Source organism: Palaemon carinicauda, chromosome 19 (genome assembly GCF_036898095.1).
Source record: "Palaemon carinicauda isolate YSFRI2023 chromosome 19, ASM3689809v2, whole genome shotgun sequence".
Classification (NCBI taxonomy): Eukaryota; Metazoa; Arthropoda; class Malacostraca; order Decapoda; family Palaemonidae; genus Palaemon; species Palaemon carinicauda.
The window spans coordinates 18,314,300-18,335,694 of record NC_090743.1 but is presented as its reverse complement, the minus strand read 5'-3'; the positions used below and the strand labels follow the sequence as shown (position 1 = coordinate 18,335,694).

At 43.8% G+C, this 21,395-nt stretch overlaps 1 protein-coding gene and 1 long non-coding RNA gene across 3 annotated transcripts in view; one reads left to right on the top strand and one right to left on the bottom strand.

The window, feature by feature from the left end:
• Positions 1-10,688, bottom strand: part of LOC137658498 (uncharacterized) — a 76,676-nt gene extending 65,988 nt beyond the window's left edge. Inside the window, exon 1 of the long non-coding RNA XR_011047344.1 lies at positions 10,526-10,688. This is a non-coding gene — a long non-coding RNA (uncharacterized lncRNA). The remainder of the gene's footprint in view (positions 1-10,525) is intronic.
• Positions 1-21,395, top strand: part of LOC137658497 (adhesive plaque matrix protein-like) — a 1,563,467-nt gene that overhangs the window by 1,014,791 nt on the left and 527,281 nt on the right. The gene's annotated exons all lie outside the window — the stretch shown is intronic.

The window sequence follows — 21,395 nt, the reverse complement described above, 5'->3', positions numbered from 1 at the left end:
GTTCCTGAGTTGTCCTAACACTGTCTCTCCCAGTTTCGTGAATATCCTGGGATCAATGATGAGGCCGAAGGGCATGTCTTGAACGCAAAGGCTTTCCTGCCTAGGCGGAAACCCAGATAAGAAGAGAAGTTTCGAGCTATAGGCGCAAGCTAATAGTCGTCGGTAAGATCGACAGAGGTGGTGACGGCCCCATGGGGAAGTAAGGTCCGTACCTGAGAGATAGTCAACATCCGGAACTTGTCGCAGAGAATGTAAGAGTTTAGCTTGACAAGTCCAGGTCCACTCTCAATGCCGACAAGCCTTTCTTCAGAATTGTGAACAGGCGGCCTTGGAACTTTAGTGATCGATCCCATTTGATTGCTTTCTTCTTGAGTAACTCTGTGGTGTACTCTTTCAGGATGGGAGTGGATTTCTGGGAGAAGGTCACTGGTGGAGGAGGAGGACCTTGTGGCCATTTTCACCTCAAACCTTTAGAGATTATGCTATGAGCCACCAGACCGAAGGTCCAATGGTCTCGAAAATGGTTAAGTCTCCCCCCCTACCGGGACCACCTCGTTGTGAGGGAGTGAATCTAGGTCCTTTCCTTCTTCGAGCCCCCTTTTTCCTAGGTCCGCCTCGATGGCGGGACTGTCTTCTACTCCTGTAGCTTCCTCTCTGGTGTCCACGAAAGGAGCCTGAGGGTTTGGATCTAGGGCTGTATGCAGGCGAGGACATCCCAACGGGGTTGGGCTGTGTACCTGGGGAATCAGTGAGGTAGACCACCTGATGAGGGGGATTCGGATGCATAGACGTCGAATCAGAGGAAGACTGTGATGACGAGTGGGTAACCGACTATCGATTCCTGTTTGATAGAGGTCTCCGACAGAACGTATTTCCCACAACTAACCCGATCAGACCACCAAACGTGTAGGTCGAATTGGAAGGGCAGACATTGGTTCTTCCTGAATATCCGAAACAAAGCCTCAGTGGGATAAATCGAGGCTAGGGTCTCCCCGTGGTGGGGTCCGGCTCTTTAAGAGCCGGTATGGCCGAACCTTCTTTGTCAGTTTGAATAGTAAGACCTGTCCATTTATCCATAATAGACAAGGCAACGATGAGAGCGGCTGTAGATATGGCGTATTCCCCATTGTGTGGGGTGAGCTTGGAATTATCGTACCCCCCAGACTGACAACATCCTGGTCCAGACAGATCGGGCCTGCCCTTTAGGAAATAATACCGTTACCTTCGGTACCTTGTCTAACCTAACCAAGGCATGCTCTTTCAATCGAACGAATCCGTTGAATGGGAATTCTAGTACCTGAGAGTAAAATCTAGGTCCCCAGAGGGAGGACGTCTATGCCATCCAGAGTTATGGTACCATCTATATATGGAACATGTAAGGCAAATCTCTATGCGTTGTTTTTATCGAAGGAGGTTACTCCGATACGCCTGGGGCTGTAGGGGGAGTCATCCGAGTTCCTGAACGGATCCGACTCACCACCATATCTTGGAGCTCCGTCATAGCCCCTTGGCTTTTCCTAGAATGTGTTGCTTTTAGCAGTCACGGTTTTATGCAAGGTAACATGAACATCAGGATCCTTTGAGGGTCCTAGGTCGGTGTCGCAGGTAATTGCAAGGCTGAAGGCTCAAAACTCATCCCCACCTACCTGGCCGTCCATGGGGTCGACGTCCAACCTTAGAGAGGACACTCCGAGGAGATAGGGACTTCTAGATGGAGCATTCCTTCCAAACCTTGATACCAAAGGGCGGAGAGCCTCTCTTGCAGGCCGGAGAGAATCATCATCATCCTGAAAGAAGTGAGGGGATTAGTGATGAAGGAGAAGACCGTTCTCCTCAATAAGCAATGCATACATTAATCCGGATCAAATTAAATCATCGCCAAAGGATACCAAAAGGAAAAATATTAGAACCAACTTACATCACGGGTCCGGAGTAGCGAGGACAGCTCGTAACAGAACGTGCATGACTCCGGGAACCACACCATGTAGGCGGACCTTCTGTAAAAGAAAGGGGACATAAGTCTGGATGTTCCTTGAAACTTGGTTAGTGATCCTATTCACAGCCTGGGATCAGCCGTATAGCTAATAAAATGCCTATATTTATGCATATATTTAATTCTATCTATGTATTTCGTGTTCAAAATAGAAATAAATTAATTATGTCTATATCTATGCATATATTTAATTCTAACTATGCATAACGTGGATAAATATCCATACAACATCGTGTTCAAAATAGAAATAAATTAATTATGCCTGTATTTATGCATATATTTAATTCTAACTATGTATAAATATGGATAAATATCCATACAAAATCGTGTTCAAATAGCAATAAATTTCCACTCAGTACTTGGAACCGAACGCTGGCCCCTTCTACTAATATCCAGTAACCACATAACATGTAACTATAACCTCATCGGTAAAATAAAGTTAACTCCGGTTCTGAACGTCTGAGTCAGGGGTGGCCAACCTATGGCGCATGCGCCAACAGTGGCGCATTTCATGATTACAAGTGACGCACTATACCCCAAGATAGTAAATGAATGACTTTTCTTTAAAATTGGTAATTATGTTCATATAATTTCATTAGGACTTCCAAGAATAGCTAATGAATATTACCAACACATTCAAAGTGTCATTAAAGTAAGTACAGTTTACTTTGTATTCATGTTAAATCCTTTCCTTTACAGCTAAAACCAAAGATTGGCCACCCGTGGTCTGAGTGATCTCTGTTTTCACCGGAGATCCGGTAAGAAAGGTCCGTCACAGTGAAAACGTGAACAACCTGTACGATATTGTGATTATTCATGAAAAAGGGGTTCATACCCTGGTTTCTAATCGTCTGATTGATCAAAAAGCTAACACCTTAATATATTAAGAAATTATATTAATAATCAGTAACCACGTAACATGAAAATAATCTTCATCGGTTTCACATTGTTAACCCCAGTTCTGATCGTCTGCTTGATCTCTGTTTGTACCGGAGACCCGGTGACAAAGGCCCGTCATCGTGATATCGTGACCGTCATCGGTATGATAAAAATACCCTCAATTCTGAATGTGTTATCTCCAGTGAAGCCGGAGATTCGATGAAAAAAAGGGGCCGTAATAGTGTAATTTTGATCAAACATGACAAAGGTTCGTGTGCAAAAGGCCTCAGCCGGAGTCTGAGTGCCGGATTTCACCGTTGCACTCCAAATATCTGACTAGTTCTCACCCAATGAGTATCCATTATAGCGGAGTATAACTCAAGGCGGAGCTAAGGGTGTCGGCATAAAACGACCCCAATTAATGACTCATACACTAACGTACCTATTAATAGTGCTAGCTATATTAACAGTAACCACATCAATAAAACGTGTATAACATTAAACGTACTATCATCAACTCGGATAATAAGAGGAGGCCTGAATAACTCGTAATCGTATCAAAACGGAAAACGGGAAATTCACCTCTCTTACTCGAGCTAATAAAGAAAACGAGAGAAGGGATAACTCTGTAGAACAGGAAACGAGTACTCTATGCTCTCGCTCTCAAGGTTACATAATAAAAAACTAATATCACACAATATGATAAGAAATATAATAAAATTGATTGCTTTTTCTTAGTAATTCTAATAACCAAGAACGAAGAATAACGACAACGTAACAAATAAACAAGGATATAGTCTAAATCGAGCCTTCCTGAGGCGAGTACAAAACTAACAGACTAAATCGCTATTCTTTAAATCGCTATTCTTCGTAGGTCCAAATTGGACTTGCAAGCAAATAAATACCATAGTAAAAACTAATAATAATTAATGATAATACCAATGGTCATAAAACATAAGTGATATAACCTAGATGACAAGAGTACCAGATGGGCAATAACAACTTGAAAATTACCGAAGCGAACATAACTCAAAATGGCTGCCGATACCTCGGCAGGACAATCCCTTCCAAAACTAAAAACCACCATAGTGGAAACAGAACAAAAGCCCGGTACTGCAATAAGCTGCCAAAACAAACTATGGTACTTAACATTGGTAAGGGTGAAGTAGCAACGTCAGTCATGTTGAAATAATGAGAAACTCTTCGAAAAACACTGTGCAAAAACAACCTCTTGTACTAGATGATGGCCTGGCATAATTTGTTTTAATGAGAGTAAAACACTATTGGCATCCGTAAAAATTGTATAAAAACTATTTTGGTTGCCATTTTTAAAAATGTGTTGGACTGCGAGAATTATTGCGTACAGCTCAGCAGTAAAAATTAAACAAGAGGATGGGAGTTTCCTTCTAATAACAATATCCCCCACCACAGCTGCACTTCCAACTCCTGCAGCCGATTTGGAGCCATCTGTAAAAACATGTTTCCCATGATGTTGAGCAGCACGATTTAATAACTCGCTTTTCATTACCCTACTAGGTAAGGTATTTTTCCCTCCTGCCGTAAAACATATTTTAACAGGTGGATATCTTACCTCTGCTATCTGTGCTGTTAACAAGCCTACTTCTCTAGCATCATTTTTCAGCTGTACTTCCAAAGGCTTGGGCACTCTAGATCTGTTAGGAGCCCGATCTAAAGGCGCCCTAACATATTTACAGTTAGGATTGTTTCTCACAGCAAGGGACCTAGCTAAAAACCTCAAACTCAACTCCTCTCTGCGAATGGAAAGGGGAGGTATGCCAGAATCAACATAGAGACTGTCAATGGGAGATGTTCTGTAAGCACCTGTGCAGATGTGAAGCCCAGCATTGTGAACAATATCAAGTTTTCCAAGTAAAGTCTTTGTAGCTGACCCATATATTTGGCATGCATAGTCTAACTTGCTCAGACACAAAGATGTATAAATTCTAACCAAAGTTGTTCTATCAGCACCCCAATCAAAATGCGATACCACTTTCAGAATGTTCAGTGACTTCTTAACCCTGATAGATAGGTCATTTATATGGGGACCAAATGTCATTTTCTTGTCGAAAATGACTCCAAGAAACTTGACACTATCCTCATATGGCAAAATACAATCATTTAAGAAAAGGGTGGGGATCTCTTCCCTTTTACGAGTACGAGTAAAGCGAATGGCTTGGGTCTTCTGAGGAGAAAACATGAATCCACGAGAATTTGCCCATGCGGAAGCAGCATTTATTGCAATTTGAAGATTTTGGCATGCTTGTAGTGCAGATGATCCACTACAATAAATTGCAAAGTCATCGACAAATAGTGATCCTTGTATGCCAGGAGGTATGTGACTAATGAGACTATTAATAGCAACAGTAAACAAGGTCACACTCAACACGCTGCCTTGGGGGACACCTTCTTCTTGCATGTAGGATGAAGATAGTTCTGACCCTACTCTCACTTTAATTGAGCGGTTTGATAAAAAAGGGATTGTGACGAAGGAAAAATCTATTTCTGGGGAGAGACCTGTGGCGCCCGGTGAAAAGGGTCCTTCTTATACACTTTTCTGATATAAACCTTCCAATTATACCAGAGAAAGATAAAAGCATGGAATGCAGAGGTTACTACCCTCGCGCGAGCACCTTGTGGGTGTCGTGTATAAAGCAGAGGCGCGTGAAAACCACTATTAACAGGCTGTCTTCCATTTAGCTAATTCCTTCGTCAAAGGGATGGGCCGATACAGAGGCACCAGCTACTCTACTAGAACCACGCCACCGACGCCCCGACGCGAGCGCCATCTGAACAACATCCTTCTGTATTGGACATGATGGCTTGGAAAGGAAAGGGTGGGAACGTACAAATAATAGGGAAGGGTTTCACCGGGTGCCACAGGTCTCTCCCCCGAAATAGATTTTTCCTTCGTCAAAATCCCTTTTCTGGGTCGACCTGTGGCGGCCGGTGAAAATGTACCAGAGAATGCCTTCCAAGCCCAATAATAACTAGTAACCTAATGCGGGGAGAGAAAAAACACCATGTAAGGAAAACCATATATTATATTAAGGTAAGCATAATCATAAACTAGCCACAGGACATAGTGAGCGTAAGGCTAAACAAACATGATAACAAGGAAGCCTCCGAGTATCAGAGCACAATATGCAACAAAACTGACATGGCTAAGAATAACCCAACACTAAAGTTACGGTAAACACAATAATAGTTACAACCATACTAACTAAGCATGTAATAAACTTATGGCTAACGAACCACCAAGGAGAGCGGCGTCGTGGTGCGAGTGGCGGGTAGGAGGGAGAAGAAAAGAGATGGATGAAAGGAAGAACAAGAGATCACTGGGGAGAGATAAGGCTCCCAGCTGCAACCGTTGGGTATTTAAGGGCCTGTAAGTTCTTTAGATAGTGGCGTTTGAAGACCATAGGAGATTTCCAACCCGTGTATCATGAGCATGGGGAAATGATCCCGGATTAGCTTGTTTAATGAAGTATAGGATCTGTTGCCTAATGCCTTGAATGGAAATAGTACCTCCTTGTTCTCTGATAAACAAGGGTCCAGACGAGCGGGTGGCAGTTCTAGCTAAAAAGGCCCTGAGAGTAGTGACTGGACATAGAAAAGTATCTTGGAGAAGAGGAATAATCTTCCAAGGGGACCACCTATTTTGGGGGTCCTCATTTTTAGCTACGAAAGTATCTTGGAGAAGAGGAATAATCTTCCAAGGGGACCACCTATTTTGGGGGTCCTCATTTTTAGCTACGAAAGCTCTGTCTGGAGAAAGAAGTACTTCACCTGAAGGGAGGAAATCTGTGTTTTCTGAGTTTCGTGAGAGAGCTGCTAGTTCTGAGATTCTAGCACCCGAGGCCAAAGCTGTTAGAAATAAATTCTTCCTAAGAAGTGATATAGGAGCAGGATTCGTTGTCCGTGTCTGAGGCAAGTTTGAGGACATCATTCAGAGACCAAGAGACCTTTTGTGGGCGAACCGAAGGTCGAAGCCTAGCACATGCTTTTGGAATAGATGAGAAATAAAAATCCTCCAGGTTAATGTTAAACCCAACAAGGAAGACCTTCTTCATAGCGGACTTAATGGTGGTTATAGTGCTAGCTGCTAGGCCTTTGTCAAATATGGACCTAAAGAAGGAGATGGCTAAATTAGTTGTCATAAAAGTATGGTCTGAATTCTTTAAGAAATCTGCTAGTTTCTTAACTGCCGAATCATATTGGCGAATCGTAGAGTCCCTTTTGTCTGATTCTATAAAGAGGACATTTTCCGGGTCGATGTTCGCATCCCTACGAACCGCAAACTTCATGAAGTCCACAAAGTTAGGGTTTTGGCTATCCTTGAGGAATCTGACACAGTCCGAGTTTGGACCACTTGGGTCAGTTTGGGGAATGGGATCCGGAAGGGACGGAGTTTCAACTCTAGGAGGAGAGGAAACCAACTGCTCTTTGGCCAGTGAGGTGCTACCAAAGCCACTGCCCCTTGGAAGGAGCGTAGTTTGGTGAAGACTTTCAGTAGAAGATTCACTGGAGGGAATAAGTAGATCTTCTTCCAATGGTTCCAATCCAGGGTTAATGCGTCCATGGCATAAGCCTGAGGGTCCAAGTTCGGGGTCACATAACAGGGGAGTTTGTGATTGAGTTGAGTCGCGAATAGATCTACCTGGAGGCCCGGAACCAGCCTGAGTATCCACCGGAAGGAATTTATGTCTAGGGACCATTCTGATTCCAGTGGTTTTGTCCTGGATAGTGAGTCCGCTATCACATTCTGGACTCCTGCTAGGTGAGTTGCTGACAGGAACCAGTTTTTGTCTGGTGCCAAGGCGAAGATAGTGACCAGGATCTGATTCAGGTTGGGTGACTTGGACCCTCCTCTGTTGATGCTGTGTACTCCTGCTGTGCTGTCTGACCACTCTGATGTGGGTCGACCTCAGAGGAGAGATTCTCTTCAGGGTCAAGAACACTGCCATGGCTTCGAGCACATTGATATGTAACTGTTTCATGGCGGGTGACCAAGAGCCCTGAAACATCTGATGTTGGGAGTAACCCCCCCATCCACTCAGAGACGCGTCCATATGAATTGTCACTTGTGGAAAGGGGAACTGTAGAAGAATCGATTTGGAGAGGTTCCTCCATTCGGACCATGGTCGTAGTCTCATTTCTAAGACAGAGGGGATCTTCGAGATCTTGTCTCTCAAAGGTATTGTAGCTCTCTCTCTCCAAACTCGATTGATGTTTTTGAGTTTGGCTTTTAATAGGAGATCGGTTACCGAGGCAAATTGGAGAAGGCCGAGGATTCCCAGTTTGCCGAGAAATTGAATGACCTTTGTCGTAGCTCTGTTGCATTCCTGGTTCGACTGAGCCCAAATGAGCCAATCGTCCAGATAGGCGATGATCTGTATCCCTTGGTTCCCGAGTTGTTCGAGCACTGTCTCTCCCAGTTTCGTGAATATCCTGGGAGCAATGCTGAGACCGAAGGGCATGACTTTGAATGCAAAGGCTTTCTTGCTGAGGCGGAAGCCTAGGTAAGGAGAGAAGTTTCGAGCTACCGGCACATGATAATTGGCGTTGGTAAGATCGATAGAGGTGGTGACGGCCCCACGGGGAAGTAAGGTCCGTACCTGAGAGATAGTCAGCATACGGAACTTGTCGCAATGTAAGAGTTTAGTTTTGACAAGTCCAGAACTACTCTTGGAACTGTAAACAGGCGGCCTTGGAATTTCAGGGATCGAACCCGTTTGATCGCTTTCTTCTTGAGTAACTCTGTGGTGTACTCTTTCAGGATGGGAGTGGGTCTCTGGAAGGAGGTCACTGGTGGAGGTGGAGATCCCTGTGACCATTTCCAACCCAAGCCTTTGGATATTATGCTGTGAGCCCATGGACTGAAGTCCAATGGTCTCAAAAGTGATAAAGTCTCCCTCCTACCGGGAACACATCATTGCGAGGGAGTGAACTTAGGGCCCCTCCCTCCACGAGCACCCCTTGCTTTAGGTCCGCCTCGCTGGCGAAACTGTCCTCTACCTCTGTAGCTTCCTTTCTGGTGTCCACGAAAGGAACCAGAGGATTCGTAGCTAGGGTTGTATGCGGGAGAGGACATCCAAGTGGGGTTGGGCTGTGCACCTGGGGGAGCAGTGAGGTAGACTACTTGCTGAGGGGGAGCCGGTTGTTGAGAAGTCGAAGCAGAGGGGGACTGTGTCGACGTGTGGGGAACTGACGATTGGTGGTAGTGGCCCCGGTTCGTCTTGTAAGGAATAAATCTCTGCTTCTTCTTGAACGTTTGCTTGTGGGATTCGATCTTCCTTTTGGTCGAGAGGCCCCACCTTACTTGCAAATTTTGATTTGCCCTTGCAGCGTCCTGAAGAACCTTATCAACTTCGTTCTGAGGGAATAGGTTCTTACCCCAGCAGGAGGACGCTATCAGCCTGTTCAGTTCATGTCTGATGGAACCCTCAGACAGAACAAACTTCCTGCAGCTAACCCGAGCCGACCAGAAGTCGTGGAGGTCCACTTGGTAGGACAGAAGCAGGTTCTTTGTGAAAACCCTGAACAAGGTTTCCGTGGGGTAAACAGAGGCTAGGGACTCTATGGAGGTGATGGAGTGGAGGGACCTAGCTAGCCTATTACGGGTCTCGAACTCAGTTTTGAGAAGACTCTCTAGTAATCTGGGGAGCTTCTCAGAAAAAAAGAGTAGAGGCACAGTCTGGGTCTAGCTTCCCCACTGTGAAGGTAGAAGACGCGTCGTCCCAGGTTGCAGAGGTACTCGGAATGAGCACTGAGGTGGAGTCCGTCTCCTTGAGAGCCGGCATGGTAGAGCCTTCCTTGATGGCCTGTATTGTAAGCTCTGTGACTTTTGTCTATGAGCGGTAAAGAGATGGACGATGCCGTCGTAAAAATAGTGAAGGCACCTTTGTGTGGGGTGAGCTTGGAGTTATTACACCCCCACTCTGATAGAGTTCTGGCCCAGATAGCTTGGGCCTGCTCTTTCGGAAATATCACCGTTTCCTTCGGTACTTTGTCCATTCGAACCAATGCATGCTCCTTTAGGCGTGCGAAGCCATTGAATGGGAATTCTAGCCCCGGGGGGTAGAATTCTAGGTCCTCTAGAGGGCGGGTGCCTATGCCCTCTAGAGTTAGGGAACCATCTAAGTATGGGGCATGCAAGGCAAACCTCCAAGGGTTGTTTTTATCGAAGGGAGGTAGCTTCGATGCGTCTGGGGCTGAAGGAGGCGGAACCTGAGTTCCGGAGCGAATCAGAGTAGCCACCATATCTTTAAGCTCCGTCATAGCCCCAGACTGTTGTTGAATTTGCTCCTTGACTATATCCCTGATCAGGTCGACGGGGAAGGAGGGTACCTGAGAGCCACCCGTTGATGGAGCCTTGGACTTGACGGACTTGGACTTCTTAGAAGTCACGGTTTTATGGGGAGCAATAGGAACATCAGGAGCAGTCGAGGGTCCAGGGACCGGTGACGTCGATACTGGCAAAGCTGAAGACTAAGTACGTAGTGGCTTCACCTTGGATCGTACGGGGACAGAGGGATCCCGAGGAGAAGCCGTAGGCTTATCAAAGCCAAGAAAGGAAGAGGTAGAAGAAGGAGTAGGAGAGAAAAAGGTTTCCACCAACTCGACACCACTTACTTGCTCGTCCATGGGTTCAACGTCTAGATCTAGATCTGCCACGTCCACCGGTAAAAGGGGTTCCTCTTCCGCGGAAATGGTTGCTCTGACTTCTTCAATTAAAGGGGCAGCTACTTTCGGAGTGACTGCTGCAGTTGTCGAGCCTGGGAAGAGACGGGAGGCCATGTCTCCATCGAAGCCTGACAACCACGGACGAACAGCAGCCCCTGCTGACCGAAGAGACTCATCATCGGCCTGAAAGAGTTGAGGTGATTAGTGATGAAGGAGAAGGATCATTCTCCGAAATATACCATGTATATATAATTAAGGGACAAATTAATGTATCTCCAAAAGATAAACCAGGAACAAAACGAAAACTAACATCATCGTTCAGGAGTATGGAGGACAACTCGTAACAGTGTGTGCACGATTCCGGGAACCAGATCATATATGGGGTTTGTCCCGGCTCCCGAATAAAGGAGATGGCGCAATGCGCATGCGAACGACAGAGGTCATGTCCAACGGGATCGTTGAACGAGGCGGGGCAGCCCTGGGCAGCAAAGCGGACCTTCTGTGAAAGAAAGGAGACATAAGTCTGGATGTTCCTTGAGACTCTGGTAAGGGATTAAGATCTACTAACAGCCTAGATATAATGAAGTATGTGTGCTTAGGGGAGTTCAGTGATTGAGAGCCGGAGCTCCCTATTAAAATACGTTAAATATAAATGTTTCCTGCACCGGAGTGTGCCGGAGCAATGGAAATGGGTCCGTATCACTATAAATATTATTAAAATAAGAATAAATAATCTAATGAAATCTGCCGAACCTCTGACAGGGTCGGGGATCCAGTGACAGGCCCGTAATAAATAAATTATAAAACACAAGCAGTAGCTAAAGGCTAAGGCTAATATTATTGTTAAGCATATTGGTGATCTCCGGTGAAAGGTCCTGAATAATTCAATTGTGATTAATAATAAAGGGATTTTGAAGAAGGAAAAATCTATTTCTGGGGAGAGACCGTGACGCCCGGTGAAAGTCCTTTTCTAATATAAATCTTCCAAATATACTAGAGAAAGATAAAAGCATGGAATGCAGAGGTTACAACCCTCGCGCAAGCACCTTGTTGGTGTCGTATATCTAACAAGGGCGTGTGTAAACCACTATTCACAGGCTGTCTTCCATTTAAATAACCCCTTCATTAAAGGGGAGGGCCGTGACAGGCCCTAGAGAATACAGTTGGGTTACCCTACCGACACCCACCATTCGCGCTCACCAGGTCATCCTTCTGCAAGAACATATGGCTTGGCAAGGAAAGGGTGGGTCCGTACAAAAATAACCGGGAAGGGTTTCACCGGGCGTCACAGGTCTCTCTCCAGAAATAGATTTTTCCTTCGTCAAAATCCCTTTTCTGGGTCGACCTGTGACGGCCGGTGAAAATGTACCAGAGAATGCCTTCCAAGCCCAATAAAGTAATAATATAATGAGGAGAATACAATCACCATGTACGACAATAATATGATATAATAATGTAAGTAACCGTCCAATTACCAACTAGCCAAATGACAAAGGGAACGTAAGGCTAAATAATTATGACGACAAGGAACCAACCAAGTGTCGAATCGCAAAAGGCATCAAACCTTACATGTCTAAGCATATCTAAACATTAAAGGAACGGTAACTACAATAACAGTTAAACCATAGGAATTAAACATTGCAAATATCATAGGGCTAACGAACTACCCAGGAGAGTGGCGACGTGGTGTGAGTGGCGGGTAGGAGGGAGAAGAGAAGGGATGGAAGAAAGAAAGAAGAGGTGATTAATGGGGAGGGATAAGGCTCCCCGCTGCCATCGTCGGGTATTAAAGGGCCTGTAAGATCTTTAGATAGTGGCGTTTGACAACGATAGTGGATTTCCAACCCGTATATTTTTTAAAATCATCAAAGTCCCTGTTCTGGAAGTCATTGTTGGAGGTATCTACTGTCCGTATATCATGAGCCAAATTTTCTAAGAATAAGCCTCTTTGCAGGGTCTCCAAACTTTAAACATGCATGGCAAATATATTTATTTTTTTGCTATAAATATTCATAAAATATTTTTTTCTCCATTATTACTTTTAACTTCTCATGGTGGTTATTCATCTTGGTAGATTTATACAAATTTATTTTCTTTCTGATTATAAAATTGTGTAATTTGTAATCAAATCATGAAGATAGTAGTCTTCATAGAAGTAACTCTGGGCAGCTATCTAGTAAGAACGTTACTTCATGATATTTGGGCAAATACGAGAAAACCAAAAGTTTTAGAAATTTGTATGAAGTTCAAGTACATCGCAAATTTTGAGTCTAGCATAAATAATATTGCTACCAGGAAAGGTCTAGATTGAGTTCTCTATTTTAGTATATGACTTCACACTGTAGTGATTTCATGGCATTATACCTACACAATGTCCATTTAGTCATTCAACATTCCAAGGATGTAGAGCCAAATTATCACTTTAGCTGCAAATTTATTTTCCACCTGTTTAGCATCCCCTCAAACAAAAGACTGAAGTTCCAATAATGAATTAAGGGTTACAACTATCTGGATGTAGGGTTGTAGCTTCACTAGTAATAAAAAATAATGACGGTAGATGATCAAATCACAGCAGCAGATTTTATCATCTCCGTCTCCCCTACTTACGATTTATCAATGCCATTTGCTGTCTTTCCAAACCATCAATACCATTGACAAAGTATCTGTGGTAACATGCTTTTTACCCAAAATATATATCACAAAATTAAACTTTTATTTTAACCTAAAATACCTTTTTCAATGTTTTTTCAGTGTTCTATCACCAAATAGTTTTACATGCGGGCAATGGTCTAAAATCAGGCTAGAAAAACCTAGCCAAATCATTAAAAAAAAGACAGCTGCTGCTGTTGCTTTCCCCCCTGATGGATCATGCAAGAACAAACATTATTGCAGATGAGCGAGAGACTTTTTGTCCCGGAATGGCACCACTTCCATAGTTCCATTTGTAATTTGGTAATCAGGTTGACCAGATACCACAGCAGAGTTAATCTCTTTGACTGGCCAAAACAGTACTAAATTGGATCCCTCTCTTTGGTTATGGCTCATTTTGTCTTTGCCTACACATACACCAAATAGTCTAGCCTATTCTTTCCATATTCTCTGTCCTCATACACCTGACAACACAGATTACAAAAGTTTTCTTCACTCAAAGGGTTAACTACTGCAATGTAATTGTTCAGTGGATACTTTTATCTTGGTAATGGTAAGAGGGGCTCTTTTAGCTACGGTAAGTAGCTCTTCTAGGACGACTCTAAAATCAAACCAATGTTCTCTAGTCTGGGGTAGTGCCCCTCTGTGCCATTACATGGCCTTCCACTATCTTAGATTAGTGTTTCCTTGTTGAGGGTACACTTGGGCACTATTCTATTGTTTTCATCTTTTTTTTTATTTTTTTCAAGTTTACATGTGAAAAGGGATTTTGACGAAGGAAAAATCTATTTCTGGGGAGAGACCTGTGACGCCCGGCGAAAAAGTCCTTCTTTGTACTTTTTCTGATATAAATCTTCCAAATATACCAGAGAAAATTAAAAGCATGGAATGCAGAGGTTACAACCCTCGCGCAAGCACCTTGTTGGTGTCGTATATCTAACAAGGGCGTTTGTAAAACACTATTCACAGGCTGTCTTCCATTTAGATAATCCCTTCATCAAAGGGGGAGGGCCGTGACAGGCCCTAGAGAATACAGTTGGGTTACCCTACCGACACCCACCACTCGCGCTCACTAGGTCATCCTTCTGCAAGAACATATGGCTTGGCAAGGAAAGGGTGGGTCCGTACAAAAATAATCGGGAAGGGTTTCGCCGGGCGTCACAGGTCTCTCCCCAGAAATAGATTTTTCCTTCGTCAAAATCCCTTTTCTGGGTCGACCTGTGACGGCCGGCGAAAAAGTACCAGAGAATGCCTTCCAAGCCCAATAAATTAATAACATAATGAGGAGAATACAATCACCATGTACGACAATACTATGATATAATAAAGTAATCGTCCAATTACCAACCAGCCAAATGACATAGGGAACGTAAGGTTAAATAATAATGACGACAAGGAACCAACTGAGTGTCGAATCCCAAAGGCATCAAACCTTACATGTCTAAGTATATCTAAACATTAAAGGAACGGTAACTACAATAACAGTTAAACCATAGGAATTAAACATGGCAAATATCATAGGGCTAACGAACTACCAAGGAGAGCGGCGACGTGGTGTGAGTGGCGGGTAGGAGGGAGAAGAGAAGAGATGGAAGAAAGGAAGAAGAGGAGATTAATGGGGAGAGATAAGGCTCCCCTCTGCCATCGTTGGGTATTTAAGGGCCTGTAAGATCTTTAGATATTGGCGTTTGACAACCATAGGGGATTTCCAACCCGTATATTTTTTAAAATCATCAAAGTCCCTGTTCTGGAAGTCATTGTTGGAGGCATCTACTGTCCGTATATCATGAGCCTGGGGAAATGATTCCGGATTAGTATGTTTAATGAAGTAGAGGATTTGTTGCCTGATACCGTGACTGGAAATAGTACCTCCTTGTTCCCTGATAACCAAGGAGCCAGACGAGCGGGTGGCAGTTCTAGCTAAAAAGGGGCTTGAGAGTGTGACTGTACACGGAGAAAAATCCTGGGGATGAAGAATAATCTTCCGAGAGGAGCACCTATTTTGCGGATCCTCATTTTTTAGCTAGGGAAGCTTTGTCTGGAAAGGAGTACTTTGGCTGAAGGGAGGAAATCTATGTTTTCCGGGTTTCGTGAGAGCTGCTAGTTCTGATGTTCCATCACCTGAGGCCATAGCCGTTAGAAATAAAGTCTTCCTAAGAAGAGTGATATAAGAGCAGGATTCATTGTCCGTGTCCATCGCAAGTTTGAGAACACCGTTCAGAGACCAAGAGTCCTTTTGTGGCCGAACCGAAGGTCGAAGCCTAGCACATGTTTTTGGGGTTGATGAGAAATAGGAATCAGCTAGGTTAATGTTGAACCCAACAAGGTAGATCTTCTTCAAAGCTGACTTGATGGTGGTTAAAGTGCTAACTGTTAGGCCTTTGTCAAATAGGAACCTCAAGAAAGAGATGGCTAAATGCGGGGACATACGAGTATGGTCTGCACTCTTAGGGGACCTACTAGTTGTTAACGGCCGAATCATATTGGCGAATTGTCGAGTCCCTTTTTGTCCCATTCGATGAAGAGATCGTTTCCGGTTCAATGTTCGCATCTCTACGAGCTGCCAACTATCCTTGAGTAATCTGACACAGTGAGTTTGGATACTCGGGTCAGTTTGAGGAACGGGATCCGGATGGGACTGAGTTTCAACTCGAGGAGGAGAGGAAACCAACTGTTCTTGGCCAGTGAGGTGGTACTAAAGCCACTGCGCCCGGGAAGGAGCGTAGTTTGTGTAAAAGTTTTTAGAAGATTCCCTGGGGGAGATAGGGAAATCTTCTTCTAATGGTTCCAATCCCGGGGTAATGCGTCCATGGCATAAGCCCGAGGGTCCAGGGTTGGGGTCACATAACAAGGAAGTTAGTGATTCATCTGAGTTGCGAATAGATCTACCTGGAGGCCTGGAACGAGCCTGAGTATCCACCGGAATGAAATTATGTCTAGAGACCATTCTGACTCCAGTGGATCCGTCCTGGATAGTGAGTCCGCTCTCACATTCTGGCCTCCCGCTAGGTGAGGTGCTGACAGGAACCAGTTCTCTTCTGTTGCCCAGGCGAAGATAGTGACCAGGATCTGATTCAGGTTGGGTGACTTGGATCCTCCCCTGTTGACGTAGTGTACTGCGTCTGTGCTGTCTGACACTACTCTGATGTGGGTCGACCTCGGAGGAGAGTCTCTCTTCAGGGTCAAGAACACTGTCATGGCTTTGAGAACAATGATATGGGACTGTTTCATGGAGAGTGACCAAGAACCTGAAACATCTGATGTTCGGAGTAATCCCCCCCATCCACTTAGAGACGCGGTTGTATGGAATGTCACTTGTGGAGGTGGGAATTGTAGAGGAACCGATTTGGAGAGGTCCTTCGGTTCGGACCATGGGCGTAGTCTCATTTTCAAGACAGAGGGGATCTTCGAGACCATGTCTCTTATAGGTACTGTAGCTCTCTTTCTCCAAACTCGATTGATGTCTTTGAGTTTGGCTTTTATTAGATCTGTTACTGAAGTGAATTGGAAAAGTCCGAGGATACTTTCTAAGGCTCTTCGGACACCTGTTTGTGTTTGAGAAAATTTTTTGATCTTGGAAACTATTCCTCTTACCTTTTGGAAGGGAGAGACAACGTGTGCTTCGAAAGGTCCCACTGAATGGCTAACCATTCTAAGCGGACTGATGGTTGCAGGCGAGATTTTTTGGAGATTGACCCGAAATCACAGGTTGTCGAGAAATTGGAATAATTCCTTCGTAGCTCTGTTGCCTTCTATGACCGGCCGGGCCCAAATGAGCCAACCGGCCAGATAAGCAATGATCTGTATCTCTTGGTTCCTGAGTTGTTCTAACACTCTCTCTCCTAGTTTTGTGAATATCCTGGGATCAATGTTGAGGCCAAAGGGCATGTCTTGAACACAAAGGCTTTCCTGCTTAGGCGGAAACCCAGATAAGAAGAGAAGTTTCGAGCTAAAGGCGCAAGATAATAGTCGTCGGTAAGATCGACAGAGGTGGTGACGGTCCTACGGGGAAGTAAGGTCCGTACCTGAGAGATAGTCAACATCCGGAACTTGTCGCAGAGAATGTAAGAGTTTAGCTTGACAAGTCCAGGTCCACTCTCAATGCCGCCAAGCCTTTCTTCGGAATTGTGAACAGGTGGCTTTGGAACTTCAGTGATCGATCCCGTTTGATTGCTTCTTCTTGAGTAACCCTGTGGTGTACTCTTCCAGGATGGGAGTGGATTTCTGGGAGAAGGTCACTGGTGGAGGAGGAGGACCTTGTGGCCATTTTCACCTCAAACCTTTAGAGATTATGCTATGAGCCCACAGACCGAAGGTCCAATGGTCTCGAAAGTGGTAAAGTCTACCCCCTACCGGGACCACCGCGTTGTGAGGGGGTGAATCTAGGTACTTTCCTTCTCCGAGCCCCCTTTTTTCTAGGTCCGTCTCGATGGCGAGACTGTCTTCTACTCCTGTAGCCTCCTCTCTGGTGTCCACGAAAGGAGCCTGAGGGTTCGGATCTAGGGCTGTATGCAGGTAAAACATCCCAACGGGGTTGGGCTGTGTACCTGGGGAATCAGTGAGGTAGACCACCTGATGAGGGGGATTTGGATGCATAGACGTCGAATCGGAGGGAGGCTGTGATGACGAGTGGGTAACCGACTATCGATTCCTGTCTGATAGAGGCCTCAGACAGAACGTATTTCCCACAACTAACCCGATCAGACCATCAAACGTGTAGGTCGAATTGGAAGGGCAGATCTTGGAATTATCGTACCCCCCAGACTGACAACATCCTGGTCCAGACAGATCGGGCCTGCCCTTTAGGAAATAATACTGTTACCTTCGGTACCTTGTCTAACCTAACCAAGGCAATCTCTTTCAATCGAATGAATCCGTTGAACGGGAATTCTAGTACCTGGGAGTAAATTCTAGGTCCCCCAGAGGGAGGACGTCTATGCCATCCAGATTTATGGTACCATCTATATATGGAACATGTAAGGCAAATCTCTATGCGTTGTTTTTATCGAAGGAGGTTACTTCGATATGCCTGGGGCTGTAGGGGGAAACTTCTGAGTTCCTGAACGGATCTGACTCACTACCATACTTTTGAGCTCCGTCATAGCCCCTTGGTTTTCCCTAGAATGTGTTGCTTTTAGCAGTCACGGTTTATGCAGGGTAACATGAACATCAGGATCCATTAAGGGTCCTAGGTCGGTGACGTAGGTAATTGCAAAGCTGAAGGCTCAAAATTCATCCCCACCTACCTGCCCGTCCATGGGGTCGTCGTCCAACCTTAGAGAGGACACTCTGAGGAGATAGGGACCTCTAGATGGAGCATTTCTTCCCAACCTTGATAACCAAGGGCGGAGAGCCTCTCTTGCAGGCCAGAGAGATTCATCATCATCCTGACGGGAACCATGTAGGCGAACCTTCTGTAAAAGAAAGGGGACATAAGTCTGGATGTTCCTTGAACTTTGGTTAGTGATCCTATTCACAGGCTGGGATCAGCTGTATAACTCATAAAAATCAATTTTAAAGAAAAATCATTTAATGTACTATCTTTTGGGGTATAGTTCGACACTTGTATTCATGAAATGTGACACTGTTGGCGCATCCGCCACAGGTTGGCCACCCCTGACTCAGACGTTCAGAACCGGGTCTAACATTATTTACTGGCTATTAGTATTCTATTGATTCATCTGTTCACTGACCAGAGTTTCAAGGAACAGTAGATAGCCTCTCATGGCATGGTTAGTCTCGACCCGGCCCTTCATTAGAAGGGGCCAACGTTTGGTTCCCAGTACTGAGTGGAAACTTATTTCTATTTGAACACTATGTTGTATGGATATTTATTCATATTTAGGCATAGTTAGAATTGAATATGCATAAATATAGGCATAATCAATTTATTTCTATTTGAACACGATGTTGTATGAATATTTATTCATATTTAGGTATAGTTAGAATTGAATATGCACAAATATAGGCACAATCAATTTATTTCTATTTGAACACTATGTTGTATGGATATTTATTCATATTTAGGCATAGTTAGAATTGAAAATGCATAAATATAGGCATAATCAATTTATTTCTATTTGAACACGATGTTGTATGGATATTTATCCATATTTATACATAGTTAGAATTAAATATATGCATAAATATAGGCATAGTTATGTTCATATATTTTTATTTGGACTTTCAAGAATAACTAATGAATATTACCAACGCAAATTCAAAGTGTCATTAAAGTAAGTACAGTTTACTTTGTATTCATGTTAAATCCTTTCCTTTACAGCAAAACAAGAGATTGGCCACCCGTGGTCTGAGTGAGCTCTGTCTGTACCGGAGCTCCGGTAACAATCCCCGGTACAAAGGTCCGTCATAGTGACAACGTGAACACCAGAGGAAAACTAATATTAACCTCAATGCTGATCGCCTGTACGATATCCGGTTAAGCCGGAGGTTCGATGAAAAGGATCGTAATAACGATATTGTGATTATTTATGAAAAAGGGGTTCATACCCTGATTCTGATCGTCTGATTGATCTCTGTTTGTAACGGAGAACTAGTGACAAAGGTCCGTCATCGTGAAAACGTGATCCTCAGCGGTACGATAACATTCTCTAATACTGAATGTTTGTGTTATCTCCAGTGAAGCCGGAGATTCGATGAAAAAGGGACCGTAATAATGAAACTGTGAAGTCTTCATCGGTATCACATTGTTAACTCCGGTTCTGGCCGTCTGCTTGATCTCTGTTTGTACCGGAGATCCGGTAGCAAAGGCCCGTCACCGTGATATCGTGACCGTTCCCGGTACGATAACATTAACCTCAATGAATGATTGTGTTATCTCCCGTGAAGCCGGTCGTAACGGTGTAATTATGATCAAACATGACAAAGGTTCGTGTGTAAAAGGCTTCAGCCGGAGTCCGAGTGCCGGATTTCACCGTTGCACTCCAAAAATCTGCTCCTGAACGTTAACTAGTTCTCACCCAATGAGTATCCATATAGCGGAGCATAACTCAAGGCGGAGCTAAGCATAACTCCGGAGCTAAGGGTGTCGGTATAAAACGACCCCAATTAATGACTCATACACTAACGTACCTATTAATAGTGTTAGCTATATTAACAGTAACCACATCAATAAAAACGTTTATAATATTAAACGTACTATCATCAACTCTGATACTAATAGGAGGCTTGAATAACTCGTGATCGTATAAAAACGGAGAACGGGAAATTCACCTCTCTTACTCGAGCTAACAAAGAAAACGAGAGAAGGGATAACTCATATCTGTAGAACAGGGAACGAGCAGTCTCTGTTTTCGCTCTCAAGGTTACATAATAAAAAACTAACATCACACAATAAAACAAGAACATTAATAAAATTGATTGCTTTTCTTAGTAATAACCAAGAACGAAGAATAACGTAACAAAAAAAAAAAACAAGGATATAGTCTAAATCGAAGCCTCTGAGGCGAGAACAAACTAACAGACTAAATCGCTAAACTTTAATTCGCTATTCTTTAAATCGCTATTCTTCGTAGGTCCAAATTGGACTTGCAAGCAAATCCATTAAAATAGAATTTTCTTGTCTAAAAAAAACAAAAGCGTAAAATAGCAAAGACAAAACAACAACAACCACCACCACCATCTGGGATGCAATGTTCTTACAGTACCAGGTCCTGTTACTAGGAAAACGTAGCATACCAAAAGATCACAACAAGCTTATGAAGCAATAGTACTGTAGTTTGTAAGGAGGTACGGCCAAAACTAAAGTGACTACTTGGTGGCCTCTCAAGTGGGCAGGCCTTTTTCTGAAAAGGACAATTGTTTATATGTAGGAACAAATTGGTAATTTTTCATAAATCTGAAAAATCGTGGGATAAAAATTGGTATTCTAAATGGAAGATGTCAATTATAAATGGGTTGAATATATTTAGATATAACTGAAAATTTTTTAGTACAGTATTCAAAATGGTATGTACTGTAATACCTTTTACTTAAGCAAAAGTTTCATACTGAATTTTCTAAATTTCTTTTTCAAAGTACAATACCCAATGGAAACCATTGGGCAAACCTGAAATAACCATTTAATTCTTGATTCCACAGTTGAAAAGCTAGAATTTTACTTAATCTATGTATTCTGAAGTTTGTCCACTGGATTTCTATTGAAGTTCCT